The sequence below is a fragment of the Lycorma delicatula genome, chromosome 3 (assembly GCF_047948215.1).
Source record: "Lycorma delicatula isolate Av1 chromosome 3, ASM4794821v1, whole genome shotgun sequence".
NCBI classification, from domain to species: domain Eukaryota; kingdom Metazoa; phylum Arthropoda; class Insecta; order Hemiptera; family Fulgoridae; genus Lycorma; species Lycorma delicatula.
The window spans coordinates 146,233,856-146,252,736 of record NC_134457.1 but is presented as its reverse complement, the minus strand read 5'-3'; the positions used below and the strand labels follow the sequence as shown (position 1 = coordinate 146,252,736).

At 28.5% G+C, this 18,881-nt stretch overlaps 1 protein-coding gene across 5 annotated transcripts in view; it reads left to right on the top strand.

Annotated features, from left to right (window-relative positions):
• The window catches only part of LOC142322087 (low-density lipoprotein receptor-like), an 871,174-nt gene that overhangs the window by 625,370 nt on the left and 226,923 nt on the right, over positions 1 to 18,881 (top strand). The window lies entirely within an intron of this gene.

The following is an 18,881-nucleotide window of genomic DNA, read 5'->3' as shown; positions in this document are numbered from 1 at the left end:
AAGCCAGAACAGTATCATTGTACTACACCCTCTACTGAAAACTTAATACAATTTGTGTCACTTTCAATAAATAGCTAACACTTTATTTAAAGACTTCATTTTCTGTGCTTACAAATTTAAGCGATTTTTTTTTACCATATTGCATTTTGTCAAGGTAGATTAGGTTATGTTTACTTAAAAATAAACGATGAAGAAAGTTTTATAAGTTTTCAAACTTTATGTTTCTGATATTCTGCAACGAAAGCGATTTCGTATGATTATAGTAGTAAGAACGATAAGTGACATCCCTTACGGTTTTATAGCTACAAAACACTGTTTTCCGTATAGAGTAAATATAATAAGCTTATGCAACGATCTACCGTTGTAAAACATATCTTTATATTATCACTGATATCTGCTCGTTACGTAACTATCAATTTAAAATTTATTATGTTAAGCAGTGAAAATTATGATTTAATTGAACTGTTATTTATATAATTTATTTAACAGAAAGGTTTCTTTATTTTTTATTTTTTGCATTAAAAAATTTGATTAGCGTACAAGTTTTATTATTTATGGAATATAAATCCTTTACTAAACACTTTTGTTGTTTTGCTTATATTTTGTTAATAAATCTCATAAAGTAATTGATGTACTTTAACTCATTTTAATACAAAAAAAAAAAAACAAAATAAACTATAAATTTTAGCCGAAGAGCTTTCAGGTGCAAAAGGAGTATTGATTAGGAGTATTGGCATTTATACAAGCAGCTGTATGTAGCGGTAAGAAATTATTCACACTTATTATTTCACTTAGAGTAAATTATTCTGATAATTAATTACTAAATAGTGTGAAATATGTATTGAAAATTTTTTTGACTACTTGTAATTTACGTATATTTACGTTTATCTTATTATTATGATTATAATTCACTTCAAATTCAAAAACATTTTATTTTTCACTTTGTCACGTATAAATTTCTGTTTCGTACATTTCTTGCATGACCTATGTATATCGTGTTTTGTTAGCTTATTGATATACATTTTAGTTTTGTAACATTACATCACTTTATTGTTTTTTTTTTTGCTTTGTTTACAGTACAATATTCTTTTGTGCATCTATATTTGTGTTTCTATAATTTGTGTCGTTTATCTAGTGTTTAATTTTTGGCATTAACCATTATTAAAATTAATAATTCGTTTAATTAACGAATTACGTTCTTCATTTTCACTTTTTATTATATTTTTCTAACTATATACGAGAAAGGTAATATACTCGTAGGTAAGATTTCTATTCTGATTGGTTTTCATCCAATCAGAATGAAAACCACATTGTATATAAATTATATTGTGATACAATGTGATGCTAACCTACGCGACTATCGTATGTACATTTCGTTCCTTAAGAAATTCTTATAGAAGTTTACCTAGGAATATACACAAGAAATTATTAATACATTTTATTATTATAATAAATATATTATTATTATTATTATCTCGGGCTTTTATTCGGAGGTCCCGGGTTCGAATCCCGGTCAGGCATGGTATTTTTCATACGATACAAAATTTACATCTCATATTCCCATGCAAAAGCTTCAAAGAAATAAAAATTATTATTATTGTTATGAAATATTTCTTTAATTTTATCATACGTTGGGAATATTAACGATCCGTTTTACCGAAAGCTATTTAAATGTCAACATTTTATAAATGTATAGTTCATAAAGCATTTGTTTTTTTTATATAAAAAGGATAGATATAATAAAATCATTGCATTTTGTAATTTTCTGTAATTATTATAAAACAATTAATGCTGATGGAAATATCGAGAGTTGTAGCACAAATTAATTTAAAGTTTATCGCTCTCGTATTTTTTTATTAAAATACATTGAAGTGGTTTCCCGTTTGGTGTTTGTCGTTTTCGTTCTTTGTTGATCTGTAAAGGTAGATTTTTTTTATTGTATTACTAATACTGAAAAATAAATTAAATTTTAATGGAAGAGAACGAGATCAAATAAATAAATTAAATATTTAAGAGTGATTGAAAAACCGGTAGAAATCGAAGTAAAGTGAGAGATTACGAGGCATTAAATAAAAAAGTGAATTAGTTATAACATTGTTATAATGAGTTCTACCTCATAAGTGTGCGTGTGTGCGTGCGCGCGCGCACACACACACACACACATACATGCGTATATAGTTTCTATTTTTCTCTCTAAAACGCGATTACCTAATTATAAGGTACGTTGTTGCAAAAGGAAGCGATAGTTATTCGTATAAATTATACTTATTCTCTTCTCTCTCAATCGGGTTATAATAATCAATGTTTATTCTCTCCTTTACCCTCCCCTCATTACATTTCTCCCTTGTCTTTTAACATTTCCTGTTAGGGTAGACAACAAAGTTTCTCCTATTGTCCTCAAAACTTAGACTATTTCACTGGGTTGGATGTTAAGAATTTCGATTCTATTTTCGTAACTGGATATTCCTCCACCGACTCGTTCTTCAATAGCAGCATCCTTTTGTCTCGTCTATTTATCTGTCTTTTTTTCTTTCTATTACTTCCCTTTTTATAGTTTTTTCTTTTCGTTCTATTTGTCCATCTTTGTTGTTCTATTTCATTCCCGTCCGTTATTTCATCTTAGTTTTCTTTGTTTTTTTCCTCAGAAACTTCCATAACACACACACTCTAGCGACTGGTGCTCTATATTAAAACTTATACTTCCCGTAGAAGTATCTATCTCGACTAAAAATGTGTACTTAACTGTAATTCCGTTATAATAAATAAAAACTATTATTTGTTTATTCATTATTCACGGTTCATATAATCCATCTTTTATTATTTTTTTTTAATTTACTTAAAATAATAAACCTATTTTATTAATTTTCGATCGATTAATTTCATGACATACTTTTCTTGTGTGTAACTACAGCAGAGTGTCAGCCTCTGATTAAAGTGGGATTCAGACATTTGTTTTAGTGTTTGATATTATAGACTTTATTTACTATAGATGATGCTCTTAATGTGGCATCTTCGATTTAAGATCGGCAACCATAACTTTAATAACTACTACTGTAAATAAAATAATGTGACTAAACAGTAGTGGTAGTTATTTTTTTTTAACCTCCGGAACCACCGTTTGGTATTGCTTCAGTGGATGAGAAAAATGATTTTTAGCGTGTGAAAATGCCATGCCTGACCGGGATTCGAACCCGGGACCTCCGGATGAGAGGCCGAGGCGCTACCCTTCGCGCTATGGAGGCCGGCTTCTATTCCCTTAATTTATTTTACCGTTCAATTTCTTGTGAATTATTAAATTTAATAAAGAATATTTCCCTCTTTTCAAAATGTTCTAAATATTACTATTATTATTAGTTATTTTTTGCTGTATTAATAAATTCCAGATTCTTTTAGATTCTCTTAAAACGTCATTATTGGGCACTGTTCCTGTTCGATTTTTTGCAGCATTATTCGATAATTTCAAGAGGTTTCAGTTTTTAACCTTTTGTTTTAGCGTCCAAGCCTCGATGTTATAAAAGAGATTAGAAAATAAATAGCATATCAACATTCTAATTTTAAGCTGTAAATTAATACGTGTGCTACATAGAATCTTGTATAATTTTATTTATAAAGGTTCTAGCAGTTTCTATACGCTTGCGTATTTCAAGGAATTGATTGCCAAGAAAGTTTAGTCAGATTTATATATATATATATATATATATATATATATATATGAAAAACGTCTCTATACGTGAATTTCTTGTTAATTATGAATTGAATAGAGCTTGCTTCAATTCAATTAAAGTATCCTTTGCTTCAACTCTTAGTTTGGTTAACATAAAATGAGTTTTCCCACCACATTCATCAGATATTTAATATCAAATCATTTACAATATTTTTTAGATATGATGCATAAAATTTAGCCATTAAAGAGCCGAGATTTTCCACTGATGTAATTTTTTGTATGGATACATGATACATACAAAAATATGTTCGTCATAACAAAACAGACAACAGCAGTGATCCAGTTCTGTCAGCCTTTAAATATTCGCTAAATTAAATAAATAATATATAATGTGTAAAAAATTAGGCTGGCAACACTGACAATGAAAGGGAATATTCTACAGGGGAACAAAGGAAGATTCAAGATGGTGGGAGGGCGGGGCCAGTATCACGTGACCAAAATAGTGAAATCCTATTGGCTCGTGGCGCAAACCCCTATTTTCGTATTAGTACGTGTAAATATTAAAATAAATACAAAAATTATATACTTAAATTTTTTTTGCAATTTTTTTTGTAACCTTTATAACTTGATATATCATTGCTTTATCGTATCTGTTTTAAATGTTTATTGTAACTGTTCTTTTAAATAAAATCCGAATTTAGATTAAAAAATGCATATTTTTCAATAAGAATGAATTGTTAAAAGAAATAAATAAATAAAACGTCGTAAACATACTGTATAATGTAATAGCGTATACATCAGTTTTATTTTATTTTCATATAAATTTTATTTTGCCTATTTCTCTTATGCAAAAAAACTGAGTTACAAAAATATCTAATATAATGAATTTTGTTTGGAATATTATAATTACTTCGAACAAAACTCTTCATATATTAAAATTTATATTTTTTTTAATTTTTCTGAAGCCAGTTAGACTAAGTTCGGTATGTGGTCACCACATACGAGGAATATTCTGCAATACAAATTATTATGTTATTGCTAATATTGTCTTTAACCACTGTTAACAATGATGCCGGTAACAACTACACTAACCGCAACGGTTGCTTAGTACAGTCAATCTCGTAATACTGTTACGTCCATGTAATAATATTATATATGTATAAAGTTAATATTGCCCTTTATTATGTTACCTGTATCGTGTGTACATTTGTGCATAACATACAATTTAGCTCTCTGTATTTAACTTGTTACATCGTACAGGCTGCTACTTCTAACAAGAGCTGCAAACGGATGCCACTGAATATAGAACCACCAGGTATCCACTCTTGTTATACTGCATTGCAGCTTGGCAATATATTCCAATTTAGTTATCGGTTGTAATTTCATACTTCTTTGACGTTTAATTGCTGCAATGTTGTATTTAATCGTAATTATAGGCTACCTTAGCTTTGATATCTTTATTGGTGTTTCACTGTTATGCTAATTTCATGCGTTATTTTATTCTCTGCATCACATTTTTTCCCCTTAATTGAATTGATTTTCGTAAAATAAAAATAATTTCTATATTGTTGCTAATTTGATAAAAATTTATGTATTTTTTCAAAAAAACTTTGGACCATTTCTTTTCTTCTCATTAAAGATAATATCAATTTTTTTTTTTTTGATTCAGGCTTATGTGAGTTCAACGCTCTATAGAGTGATTAAAATGGAACAATATTGTGACATAATTGCATTGTACGGGTAATTATCGTACCTTTGAATTATCAATTTTTTCATATATGGACTTATATACTGATTTAATCTTAAATTCTTAATTTTTACTTAAAGGAATAAAATTAAGTTAAGTAGTAAATTAGAACCAGAAAAATGTAAAGCCTTTAATAATAATAATAATAATAACAAGTAAATTTTATTCCGATAGTATTACAAAACTAATAAAAAACTGAACATTGAAAATACTTACATTAAATGGACTGATTTATTAAAAAAAAAAAAATATTATATTAATAGAAAACTGAAGTCGTATAAAATAAATGTAATAAATTAAATACGTAGGTAGTCGTCCAGACCAGAAAGTAATAACCGTTTGCGCATCGCATGCACATAACTTTTCACAACAATATGTGACATAATTGCATTGTACGGGTAATTATCGTACCTTTGAATTATCAATTTTTTCATATATGGACTTATATACTGATTTAATCTTAAATTCTTAATTTTTGGGCCTGCTAGTCCCAGTTGTTATTCTGCTAGCGCTGTACGAAATTTCGTAGCTGTTCTGTGACCGAAGTGATTTTGCGTGTGTTTATAATAATGAATAAAAAAAATAAAAATCCCAGCGACAATGAGATACGATCGGTCGTATGTTTTTTTAATACGCAAGGTGTTCGTCCTGTGGAAATTCATCGTTAAATTACTATTACGTATGATGACAGTTAATAAATGAAGGAAACGTAAGGATATGGTGTCGTGCATTTAAGGCAAGAAGAACATCTGTTCACGACGAAAAACCCTTAGGACGCCCTATTCTAATTACTGAACAGCTGAAAGAGCATATTGACAGACATATTAAAGAGAACCGGAATTTCACGTTAGACGAACTTAGTGATAAATTTCCTGATGTTCACGGTCTGTGTTAGTGAAATTGACGACGGCGTCAAGACAGATGTTGGGGAGTTGCTTAATGGACTGATGGTAGACTTCTTTAACGATGACATAAAAAACTAGGGCTACAGTTTGACAAACGGTTGATCGTAGGAGGCGATTATGTGGAAAAATAGGTAGATTATGTTGCACATATTAATGTTAAAAGAAACGCAATAAATTTGTGAAAAAAATTTCGAGCTTTGGCTGCACAGACTGTAAAAAGATGAACTTTTTTCTCTTTTCTTTTTCTTGTTTAACCTCCGGTAATTACCGTTCAGATAATACTTCAGAGGATGAATGAGGATGATATGTATGAGTGTAAATAAAGTATAGTCTTGTACAGTCTCAGTTCGACCATTTCTGAGATGTGTGGTTAATTGAAACTCAAGCACCAAAGAACCCTGGTATCCATGATCTAGTATTCAAATCCGTGTAAAAATAACTGACTTTACTTGGACTTGAACGCTGGAACTCCAGAATTTTTTCTCAGATCAGTTAATAGTTACATATCAGCCACTGCCCAAAATGTTTTTTAGTTGCAAAATTATTATTTAGATTTACAGTAATAAGTGTAATAATTAATACAAAATCCATTTTTAACTTCATTCTTAAATTTAAATAATGACGATTTCAAGTCTCGTATTATTAAAGATTAAGATTCTTCTGTATATTCTCTAAGCATAATGCTTTCAGTTTTGTCTTTAATTTTTTCTTTTTAAATTCTTTTAGAATAAAAAAAAGTTTTTCTTTTGTAATCTTTTTTTTTTAAATAAAAGTAAATTATTCTTATTCTACTCTAGTTACATTTCGCTCATTTAAACTCGTCAGTGTACTTAGAGAAATTTTCAGAACATTACAATTAATTGTGTCTATACTTAGTTAATGAGTCAACTAATTATAGCACTCAATCATTAATTATATAAATTATTATTAATTTAATTGTTAACGATTTAATTGAATTCAATTTTATACCTGTATGAATAGTTCATTTTCACTATGACATTTCCTTAAAAAATATTTTGAATATTAACAATAATTTAAATGAACAGTTCTTAAGCTTTACTTAATTTTATTTATTTTTAATTGTAAAAAAATTATCAACTCCACCAAGTTAATTTATTTAAAAATACGATTATATATTTTTAGCAAATGTATAAAAAAGATTTTAACTGAAAACGATAAAGCAAAAACCAATCCCAAAATTAAAAGTTATAAAATATCCATTTATTCCAAAAATTATTTTAAGATAAATTTTTTTCTTCTCAGTAGTGACAAGAATCAGGTTGGCAGTGAGTTTAAATATGTACATTGGCATTAAAACAACTAGCAGTTGGCTACATTAAGATGTAATTGGACTATGTTCTATTTCCTACTTGTGGAGATAGAACATAAATGTTATCCGTTGTTATTATTAATACGTTTTTATGTAATTTTCAACATCCAGTATCAGTTTTGTATTAGTATTCAAATTTAATTTTCTAGAATATTTAAACATTTTTGTGTAAAAGTTGTAGATAATTATTAAACATATGTATTTCTTATAATGTACAAAGACTGTACGTAAGAGTCGCTGCGCTTGTATTAATTATGCACGCATTACTAATTATAAATAAGATGGGTCAGTCATAAAGAGGTTGTATTCCATTTTAAAATGCGCTCATTTCATAGTACAATACAATAAACTGGATATACACTCAACGTTTTGTATATGTCTATGCCTGAATCAAAAGCTGTTACAAAATCGGGGAATATATTGTTCCCCTATTTTAGTTTATAGAAAGGGTAGTTTTAGTAATAACCTTAGCTACTTCCTTTGACTCTCTTTAATACTGACCCTTATAAAAGTTCCTGTATCTTAGTTGTATGACAAAAAAATCTTCTTTTAAAGTAGTATTTTAGCATTTATTGAGATAAGGCTACAATAAATACGGAAGTTAGTGATTGAAAATCTGAAAAAAAAACAGGATATAGATAGGTTGGAGGAAACAGCTGAAGATTGAAAAAGGAACATTTCAGAATTTTAAGAATCTGCTAGAAATTCTCATATCAGACATGAAATATTAGAACTAGTTTCATCCTAAAGTTGAAAAAAAACGTTGTGCATACTCATTTACTGTCAATGAAGGAATGATGCTTTTCAGTCCCTTTAGTATTTATTTTGAAAATTGCTCAGTATTATTTCTAATTTCTGACAAATATTTTTTTGTTTATAAGTAGCTGTAATATTGTTTCTCAGATATTATTAACTAATGTTTTGAATACTACTGATCAATTATTAGAATCATTAATATTAATTCTACTCTACTAAAGGGCATTTGTATGTGTGTCTTTTTTCATTTTTTTTCCTGTTTAGCCTCCGGTAATTACTTTTCAGATAAGTCTTCAGAAGATGAATGAAGATTATATGTATGAGTATAAATGAAGTGTAGTCTTATACAGTCTCAGTTCGACCATTTCTTAGTTGTGTGGTTAATTGAAACCCAACCACCACGGGTAATCCACGATCTAGTATTCATCTTGTATGTATGTCTGTGTGCATTTCCGTCCCCCTTAGCTTATCACCGGAATGTACCGATCACTAGCGGAAAATCCCGATTCGTTAGTACATGTCTTGTGGCGGTCAGGTGTATACTTGTTATATTATTATATATCGATATACATGCAAAATAAATATTAATAATGTGTTCTTTTTATTTATGTGACTGTTTTTCTTCATAAAGTAATGAACTTTACCGGTACTATAATATAGCGGTCACTAGCAGAAAATCCCGAGTCGTTAGTATCAATTTCTAGAGTTAAATTTCTAATTTAACTTTCGTTATATTAATTTTCATCATTAAAAAAAAAAATATTTTTACACAAGAGATAATTAATTTTGGACGACTAATAATCCCATTCCGAGACGCAGCCCGGAGGGCCTAGTTGCGAATGGCGTGAGAGCATATACGCCTCTGCAGTTAGTATAATAATATTATACTGTGCACTACATTACCTCCAAGTTACTACATCGCAGTGATTCCATAGGCTGTCATACTATCCGACTAATACTGTACATGACGGAAGAGATGTGATGATTAATATTGTTATTAAAGTTGAACAGTAATTCACATCAATCTAATCTATTAACAACTTTTAGAATTTACACCGTTATTAATTTGATGCTTCTAATTACTTCTAAGTTGTAGTTATAGTAAATTAACATATGACGCCGAATAAATTTTATTCATTCTTTATGAGAATGGGCTTTTGATGGATTTTTTCTCAAAAATAAAATTGATTATTTAACGCCCTTTCTCATTTTTGTACACAAATTTTTATTCTAAAGAGTGCCGAAACTGAAGTTACTAGTATTGTGAGAATTCGTTTCATGTAAAATATTTATTAAATTTTTTATTGAATATGAGGATGGTTTAAGTGCATTTCGGGATTTAGTGTGAATCAATTATTGCTGAGGTAGAGATTATGTTAAACGTCTGCATACTAATGAATAATGCTGTCTTTAAAAACTTCTTTTTTTGCTCAAGAGCTTCTCTTGATCGATGCCTGACTGTACATTTAAATTAAATCGAAGTTTTACTGGCGCTGTTTTAATTGTTGTTTGCCAAATATGTTTTTTTCTTCCAACATTAATATCTCATACCTAATAATACAATTGTATTCGATGTAATCATTGTGTAAATTTAAATTGTAAAACGATGTAATTATTTTAAATTAATTTAATATTCAGTTAGTGTATAATTTATAAACCTGGAAGCTGGTTTGACCTATTAAATACCATTACTGAAACTTGCATTATAAATGCTTAAATAGTACTAGAGAAGTTTTCTTGGCGTAGAGTTATCGGGTAGTCGGTATTTCCTTGCCTTTTCTGAAATATACAATACCAATTAATAAATTATTGAGATATCCGTGCAAATACGATAAAAATATTCTCCAATTTTTGTAATGTGCTTTCATCGTTTCCTAATAACCTTCAGTAAAAAATATGCTTTAATTGTTGGAGAATACTAAACGTTCTAGACATAATAAAATTTATTGTAATCGTAATTATTATAACCTAATCATAATGAAAATAATTGAACTTTTAAAAATGATGCTGGATTCATTGTAATTTAAAAATAATTGACATATTCTGTCTTTCAGTTATTGTTAGGTATTTTTTTTTTTTTTTATTGATTGCTTTTCCAACTTTTTTTAATATAATAACAAACAGAAAAGTTAACCAGAGTTTATACTTAATGAAATATTTTCGATTTCAACGTATTTTCCGTTATTTTTTTAATATAACCATATTTATATATAATAGTTATATAAAATATATATTACTGCTTAATATTAAAATAAAATTAAATTTCAACGTAATATCATAAAACGGTATTAATGATTCTGACAGCCAGATTCAAAAACCCGTAATAATTGTTCAAAATCAGTAATATTAATAATTGTTTTATCATTCATTCATCATTTGTTTTATTGATTTGATGCGATTCACCACTCTAATGTTCTGGGCCAATCCTACATCTTCAGTTAACTGTTTTATATTTTCTAATATTTGTATTCCCATTTTTTACTTTTGCATTTTATATATATATATTTCTTTGTATCACTCATAATCGTTATATTTGTAGTATTAATAAATACGTCATAATTGTACGAAATTGCATATAAATGCCTATTATCTTAAGAATAAAATATTATAATATTTATATTGTACAGACTAAAATAAAAATTATTCTAATAAAATAAAAAAGTAGTCTGTTTAATGATGAAATTAACTGTGATGATTTACCAGAAAACTGTGTTTATAAAACATGTTTCATTTATGTTTGAAAGGAAATTTACGATCGTGTCTGATGGTATAGCACAAAATCTTTTGGGTTGATTTTTTCACTGGCCAATTATTTATTTGTTGTAAAGTGTGTAAACAAAATAGTACAACAAGAATAACTGACATGAAACCATTTACTACTTTTAAAAATTAATTAGAGATTCCAACTTTTTTTTTTTTTTTGTTAAAGAAACCTTTCGACTGAACACAGCAATATTACAAAACATTCAAAATTTGTCCAATTTAACTTTTAAAATACTAAGAATATTTGAATAAAATGATATATCTCTTTTTGTATTGGTTGCGTTGCATCTTTGCCAATTAGTTGGAAACTTAGTAACTTGTATCATACTAACGGAAAAAATAATTAAGTGTAGTTTATTTGGTTTATTTTATTCCCTAATTACTTTTATCCTGAAGTTTATAACTTGCTAAGTTATAGTTTATCATTACTGAAATTTCTTTTCTAGAAATAAAAAACCAAATAAACTTAAGAAAAATGTTTGTTTTTTAATTTTTTTTTAATCTTATTCGACTTTACGGTCGTGAAAAGCGCTCAAAGTTTAACCATAACAGCCTCAAACCAAAAAAGGCTGATGTGGATACCACATGACTTCCTTGTACGCCTATTAAATTACATATACACATTTTTTTTAAATGAAACGTATAAACATTTTATTTCACTATTAAATCCTGTTTTTTTTTCATATATTTTTTTAATTGTTATTATTGAATTATAATTTATTGTAAAGATTTTTTTCTACCATCTGAGGTTAATAATTATTAATAAATCAATTTATTTAAATTTTTTAAAAATTTCCATAGGGGATCTTTCTCTTGTAAGATCCAAATATTTCATTAATTAAAATTTTATTTGGCTATAACTCTGGAACCAATGAAAATAAGTAACACTTATCGTTGAAAAGCTCTCAATGAGGGCTTATTACTGAAGTTAAGAAAAAGTCTAAAATCCATTTTATTTATTTTTTTTTTCGGGCTTTGTTGGACACTTTTGTTTCAGTCGATTGTAATCAAAAGGGGAGGTATACAACTAGATATTTCAACAATCCTAAATTCAAAATTTCCACATACTACGGCTAATCGTTATTGAGTTACGCGAGTTACATACATACGTACAGAAGTCACGCCGAAACTAGTCAAAATGGATTCAGGGATGGTCAAAATGTATATTTCCGTTGAAATCTGAAAACCGAAATTTTTCGCGATCACAATACTTACTTTATTTCGTACAAGGAAGTAATAATTCCACTTTATTATCGATATGATATTATGTTTCCAATTTTTTTTTATATTATTTGTTTTTCGCTCTTTTTTACTTAGGTTGTGAAACGATAGATTACTAAAAACATGAAATGTTGAATATTTATTCTTTATCTTCCTAATGTATACATTGCAATCTATTCAACTAGTGAACCCTCCCACGGCCCAGTGAGATGAGGATGTTATGTATGACCTGCAAATAAGATGTGGCCTTGTACAAACGCAGGCAGACCGTTCCTGAGACGATTAGTTAATTGAACCCCACCGAAGAACACTGGTATCCACTGCTTATATTCAAATCCGTATAAAAGCAACTAATTTTTACCAGTATTTGAACCTCAGATCCTTCGACGTCAAAAATCAGGTGTTAAACTGATTCGCGACGACCGGTTAACCTCTAGAACAGCCCAATAAGCCAAAATATGAAGAAAAATTTAAAAATGAATTTATAAATTAACCGGACATTCTCTTTTTCCCTTTAAATATATTGATGATTTCTTTCATATGTCGCAGGGTAATTTAATTATTTTCTATACTTTTTATGTTATTGATTAACTGACAACGCCAAAACTTACATTGACTAATTTTGTTAAATAAGCATGTCAATTGTTAATGATTTTTAGCGATCGCTTTTCATATTGAAATTTAACGAATATTTACAAAGTGTAAAAATAACATCGGATTTTAAAATAATTGATAATATGTAGAATTTACAGACAATAGAGTTTTCTTACAAAATATTTCTGACAGATTCTTCAACACAATAGCGGATGAAATTAAACCAACATTGGCTCGCACATATATTCCGATATATGGTGGGCGAATTATGCACCACGTCTGCTAAAGCCGGCGTCTTCCAACAAATCTAAGTCATCAGTAAATAAAATTTTGTGAACCAGGAAATGGTATGCTGAAAACGTTGAAAGATTGTTAGGAAGTGTAGGTTTGGTTTCTTGTTTTGCCCGGTTCCTATGGCGGTACCATGGAACTGATAGATAAACTCTTCATAAGGTCTTCTATCCGCCGTCAGTACCCGTAAATTTCTTTAAATTATTCAACTATACATAAAACAAACGGAAGAAATCACGTAATAAACTTTAAAGAAAACATTTTAGTTTTCTTCTGGATGAGCACAAAATTAAATAAATAAAATTAACAAAAATTGTTTAGATTTTGTAAAGATACAATTTCGTTAGGATTGCTAACTGACTTTACTGGACTGCTAGATTTATATAATTCTTGATAAAAATTATATATATATATTTTTTTAATTCTGTTCAAATCGGGTGGCTGGGGTCGTTTGAAACTATGTATGTATTTCTCATTTCTTTGATTCTACATCGAGAGTAATTTACAAAACTTCCCCTGAGTAACTTCAGTATAAAAAATTGTAAACGAAGGGAGGGATTCAAACATAATCTATTCAAACATAATTAGTTAAAACATCACAAATAATTTTTTTTTTCTTTTTTAACGGGGAGTATGAATAAAAGTGGTGGATTCAAATAGTATTAATTTTGAGGTTGAAAGGTCAGTATGAAGAATATTTAAAAAATTTTTTTTACTGCGTGAATAAATATGTCCTAATTCTAAAAATCATACAAATATATAAAGGCATGTACCAAGAACTAATTTCGGGTGAACGTTTACTCGATTCAAGTTGCTTTTATTTAATTAAGATTTACATTAATCTAAATAAACTGTTCTAAAAGGTTCCTGAGGAAGTAAATGAAAATAAGAAACAGAGGTATGTTTTGGCGGTTTTATTGAATTAAGTTAGTCAGAATCAGAGGTAGGGGAGGTACTGTTAAACATTAAACTTGTCAAACAAGTACCTGTAGTAATAGCCTACAGTACAGCAGAGAATACGCGTAGAACAGTAACGCTGTGAGATTTGTTAGTTACCATAGCAACGGCAACCGGTCCTTTTGACGTCATTGTTTATCTTCCCCTTATTCAACGATTAAACACAATTATTTGGACACGAGTTACAGAATATACTACCGCAATTCAGCTCCTCCCTGCGTGTTCTCCGTCTGTTTCAAACTACCTATCTCCACCCACCTATCTGCGTGACGGCTAATAAATTAACTTTTAACAACTGATGGAGGGGTATAACGACCTCGCCCGGTATTATTTTTAATTTATTTCTCTGCAGAGTAAACCTCGATTGAACTCGATTTGTACACATGTATGTACTAACACTAACGCACTGGAGTAGCATGAGAGTTTATTAGCGTACGAGGATAAAAAGAATGTCGATTAATTGAATGGGTGGGTATATTTAGCAGAGTGATTAGTGAATCAAATTATTTCACTTAATAATACTCGTAATCTTAATAATACTGGTAATTATATTTCTGCAATCGTAAAGACTAAAAAAATTAAAAAAAGGAAATTTACTATTCATATTCTAGACAAATTAATTTTTCTACATCACATTCTACACTGTTATCGTTGTAGGAGGTACGATATGAAGATGTAGATGGGCACGAAGTTATACAGGGTATAGTTAAGTAGTATCACATTCTGATTACTGTAATTCAGTATTATAGTGAACCATTTAGAATACCATTTGATATTCTGCAAAATTATTACTCTCCTATTTCTAATCTTAAGTGGCTATAATTAAGATTAAATAATATATATATATTAATTTATATTATAAGTATGGAAATGTTACCTGAAAACAAAGAAGTTTATTCGAGTAAAAACTTCATTTATATTTAGAAGAAATCAGTTGGCAAAAAAAGGAATTTGGGTTTTTTTGTGTGAAATAGAACTCAATTTTTTATACAAAGAATTAATTTTATATTTTTTTCCGATCACCTTTTGCCATCTTTATGGCAACTTCATGATTCCGCGGTAATACAACTTCTGGTCCTTAACAGCAAAAAACTAAACCAAGTGAGAAATCAGTTAGTGAAAATTAGTGAAAATTTTACCTAACAAAGAAATTTGCAAACTTCGAAATAAATGGAAGTTTGGTAGTGCAAGATCAGTTCTGTATGGCAGATGAGACTTCCCGACCGAACTCCAATAATTTTCCACGAGATTTCAAAGATGTATGAGGTCTTGCATCGTTTTGGTGGAACACGATTCCTTTGCGATTTGCCAATTCTGGCCGTTTTTCTTTGCTTAATTTTTTTCAGTTTCATTAGTTGTTGACAGGATTGATCGTTGGGTTCAATGGAAACAGCTCAAAATATACGACACCTTTGTAACCCCACTGAATTGATAACGTGATTTTCTTTTTGATTTGATTCGGCTTTTGATATTGTGCCAGTTCATCACGTTTGGACCATGATCGTTTTTGATTATGTTATATGTTATTTTAGAGGATCCATTTTTAATCACCAGCGATGATTCGTTTTAGAAAAGGTTCGACTTCATCGCATTTGAGATGCATATCGCAAATATTGAATCGTTATATTAAGTGAGTCTCTTTCAATTCATGCGGAACCAAAATATCGAGATTCTTAACGAATCCAAGAATTTTTTTGTGATATTTAAATCGTTCTGTGTGATACATTTAATCCCTCTGGAACCTTTCGCACTATTATATGACGATCCGATTCAATTATTGCTTTGATTTGGTCTTCATCGGTTTCAGTTGATAAATTTGTTTGGTCATCTTTCATTGAAAAATTTCCTGAACGGAATTTTTTAAACCGATACTGACAGGTGTGTTTGGTTAGGTGGTCAACACCGTACGTAAACTTCACGTATTTCTTTTTGTATCAGCAGTTTTCTTGCCTTTACGGAAATAATAAAATAAAATATGTCGAAAATGTTCGTTTTTTTACTTTATTAAATTTTATCATAAACTAACAAATGCAAATAAAATTACGTCCAATTTGCTTCTAAATTATGCTAGAAGTGTTAGTTATCAAATTCCAAAAGAAAATATTCATAACATTGAAGTCCTTCAATGCAAAAAAAAAAAAAAAAACTTGTGAAAACCGGGATTACTTTTTTCCAACTCTTATAGTGTATCTTAGATGGAGAGTATGGTACTTAATAATTACTTACATTTCATTTATATTATTATTCCTGAATATCTTTTTTCTTTCTCAATTATTCAAGTGGGTAAAAGAAGGTATTATCTTAAAAAAATATTAAATTCTATGTTATTTATATATGTCATTTAAAAATAATATAAATAAAGAAAACTGTAAATAATTTTAAAAAACAGTCATACGAAAGGATGCTAAAGAATAGTAGCTTTAAGAATGCTAGCCTTAGTAGGTAATTAGAACAAGGGGAATTATTATGATACTATACTTAGCTATAATTATTATGATACTACATTTACTGATACTAGCTTACACTAAAAAAAAGAACTAAACTACAGATAGAGATTGATTGATTTGAATGATATTCTAAAACTTTCTTTACCTTTAGTGTAGTCTTGTTAATTGGTGGCTTTAAACAGCTTTAGTTCCTAAATCTCAAAATAAAAGAAATTAGTAATAACATTAAAATGGTTTGACTTACGGAACTAATTTTAATGATAAATAAATAAAATTATAATAGGCTTTATTTACGTACTTGTAAGCAAGTACATGCGTTTCTGTGAATATATTTTCATTCGTAAAATGGGTTTTTTTATTTATTTATTTTTTTGTTTTGTTTAATGTTAGGTTTGTTTCTGTTAACAACAAAAGTTAATTATACCGTTACAGTTTCCGAATCGTAAAAAGTTATTACCAGTTATATTTACTCGTATTCGTAGGCGTATGGCGATGTAGGCTACTACATTAATTTAATTTTGTATTGTAAATTGTTTTTTGAATTTTTTTTGGAACATCAACTACAATGAAAGGGAAAATTGACACGTATATATAACCTGTGTGCACAGTTTAGAATCAACAGCGCTTAAGTATCAGGGGATATGAAATCGATGAATCGATATCGGTTATAATTTAATTTTTTATTCCTTTCTCTGTGTTAATATCTTTAATTTTTAAATTACCCGTTATAAAAAAATATTCTCGCTGGCGATATGTTGTACACGATTAGTTATTTATTTGTAAGGATTAACATTTGGAATGAATGTAATTTTTTTTTCTGATCTACTATTACTCCAGAGAATTTTCAGTGGAATCATTATTCCAAAATATTTGAGTTTAAAAATTAATTAGACTCAAGTACTTTTTAGTTTCAGTTAATTAACCACATAAATGTTTCTGTTTTATGAGAATATATTTTTATTATGTGATTTTTCACAGTAATTATTTGCTTATCATTTTTAATGAAAAGCTAAAGGCGTAAAGGTTTTTTTATTCTACAGTTTGTGTACCAAGTTAATATTAAATTTATATATATATATATATATATATATATATATAAAATTCTGCGTGTAATTTCTAATGAAAGCCTGATTCACTTATTTTATAGAATATCTGAAATGATTTCTTCATATCGTACAGTGTTGAAAAGCAAAACATTCAAAAACCCATAAAAAAAACTAAAACAATACAAGTTTTGAACATTATATAAAGATTGTTTCAATAGATTTAAAAAAAATAATAACAAGAGCATATTATGTAGAGATATGTCCTAAAACGGGGCTATTTTTATTTTGTAACGTGTTTGTCGAAATTGACTAAAATGTTCTTAATAATTAAAAATTAAAAAACCCACTTACTAACAAATTTTTATACATAAGCGCTTTCGGAATTCTATCATCAGGAATTTAAAAAAGTATATTATATTCTTAACAAAACTAAAACTTGTTGTCATATGTAGTTGTTTATATAAAGTATATAAAATTTTCTTGCCGGCTTAGTTATCCGTAGTACCGAATTATTGATGGCGGGTAAATAAATTAAAGAGAAGCTCTACCCGTATCCCTGTTGATAAGTCGGACCAAGTATTTTGTATATCGTAGGTTCTTAATATTCCTTCCTTGCTGTAGCCGAAAACATCGAAACCCAATACTGCACTATCTTTCGTTCATAACCAGACCGGCAAGAAGATTATACTGGAGATTTTCTCTCAATAACAATTCTAATTCTAGCTAACAAAACATACTTATAATAACAATATTAACGAAATTGTTAAGATAGTACTATATTAAAATTAATAAGAAACATTTTACTGGTTTATATTACAAACTAAACAAATTATCGAAAGTGGCAAATATTTTTAAGTTTCGGGTTAAAACGCAGGTTATTTATTCGGGCACGCCGAAACTGTATTGCCTTTAAAAAATATTTAAAAGTATAAAAAACAGAAAAAGTTTCCAAAGAATAAAGAGTTTCCAAAACAAACACCGTTTTCAAAAAAATAAAAATTTTAAATTAACTATGTACTCGTATTTCATATTTTAAAACTAATACGTTAGGGCTACTTTTATATAGAGGAGAGTCCAAAATATGGAAACCCAACAAAAACTTTAAAACCGTTCCAGATACAATAATGTAACTTTCAGGATAAGGTATCGGTTAACTACTT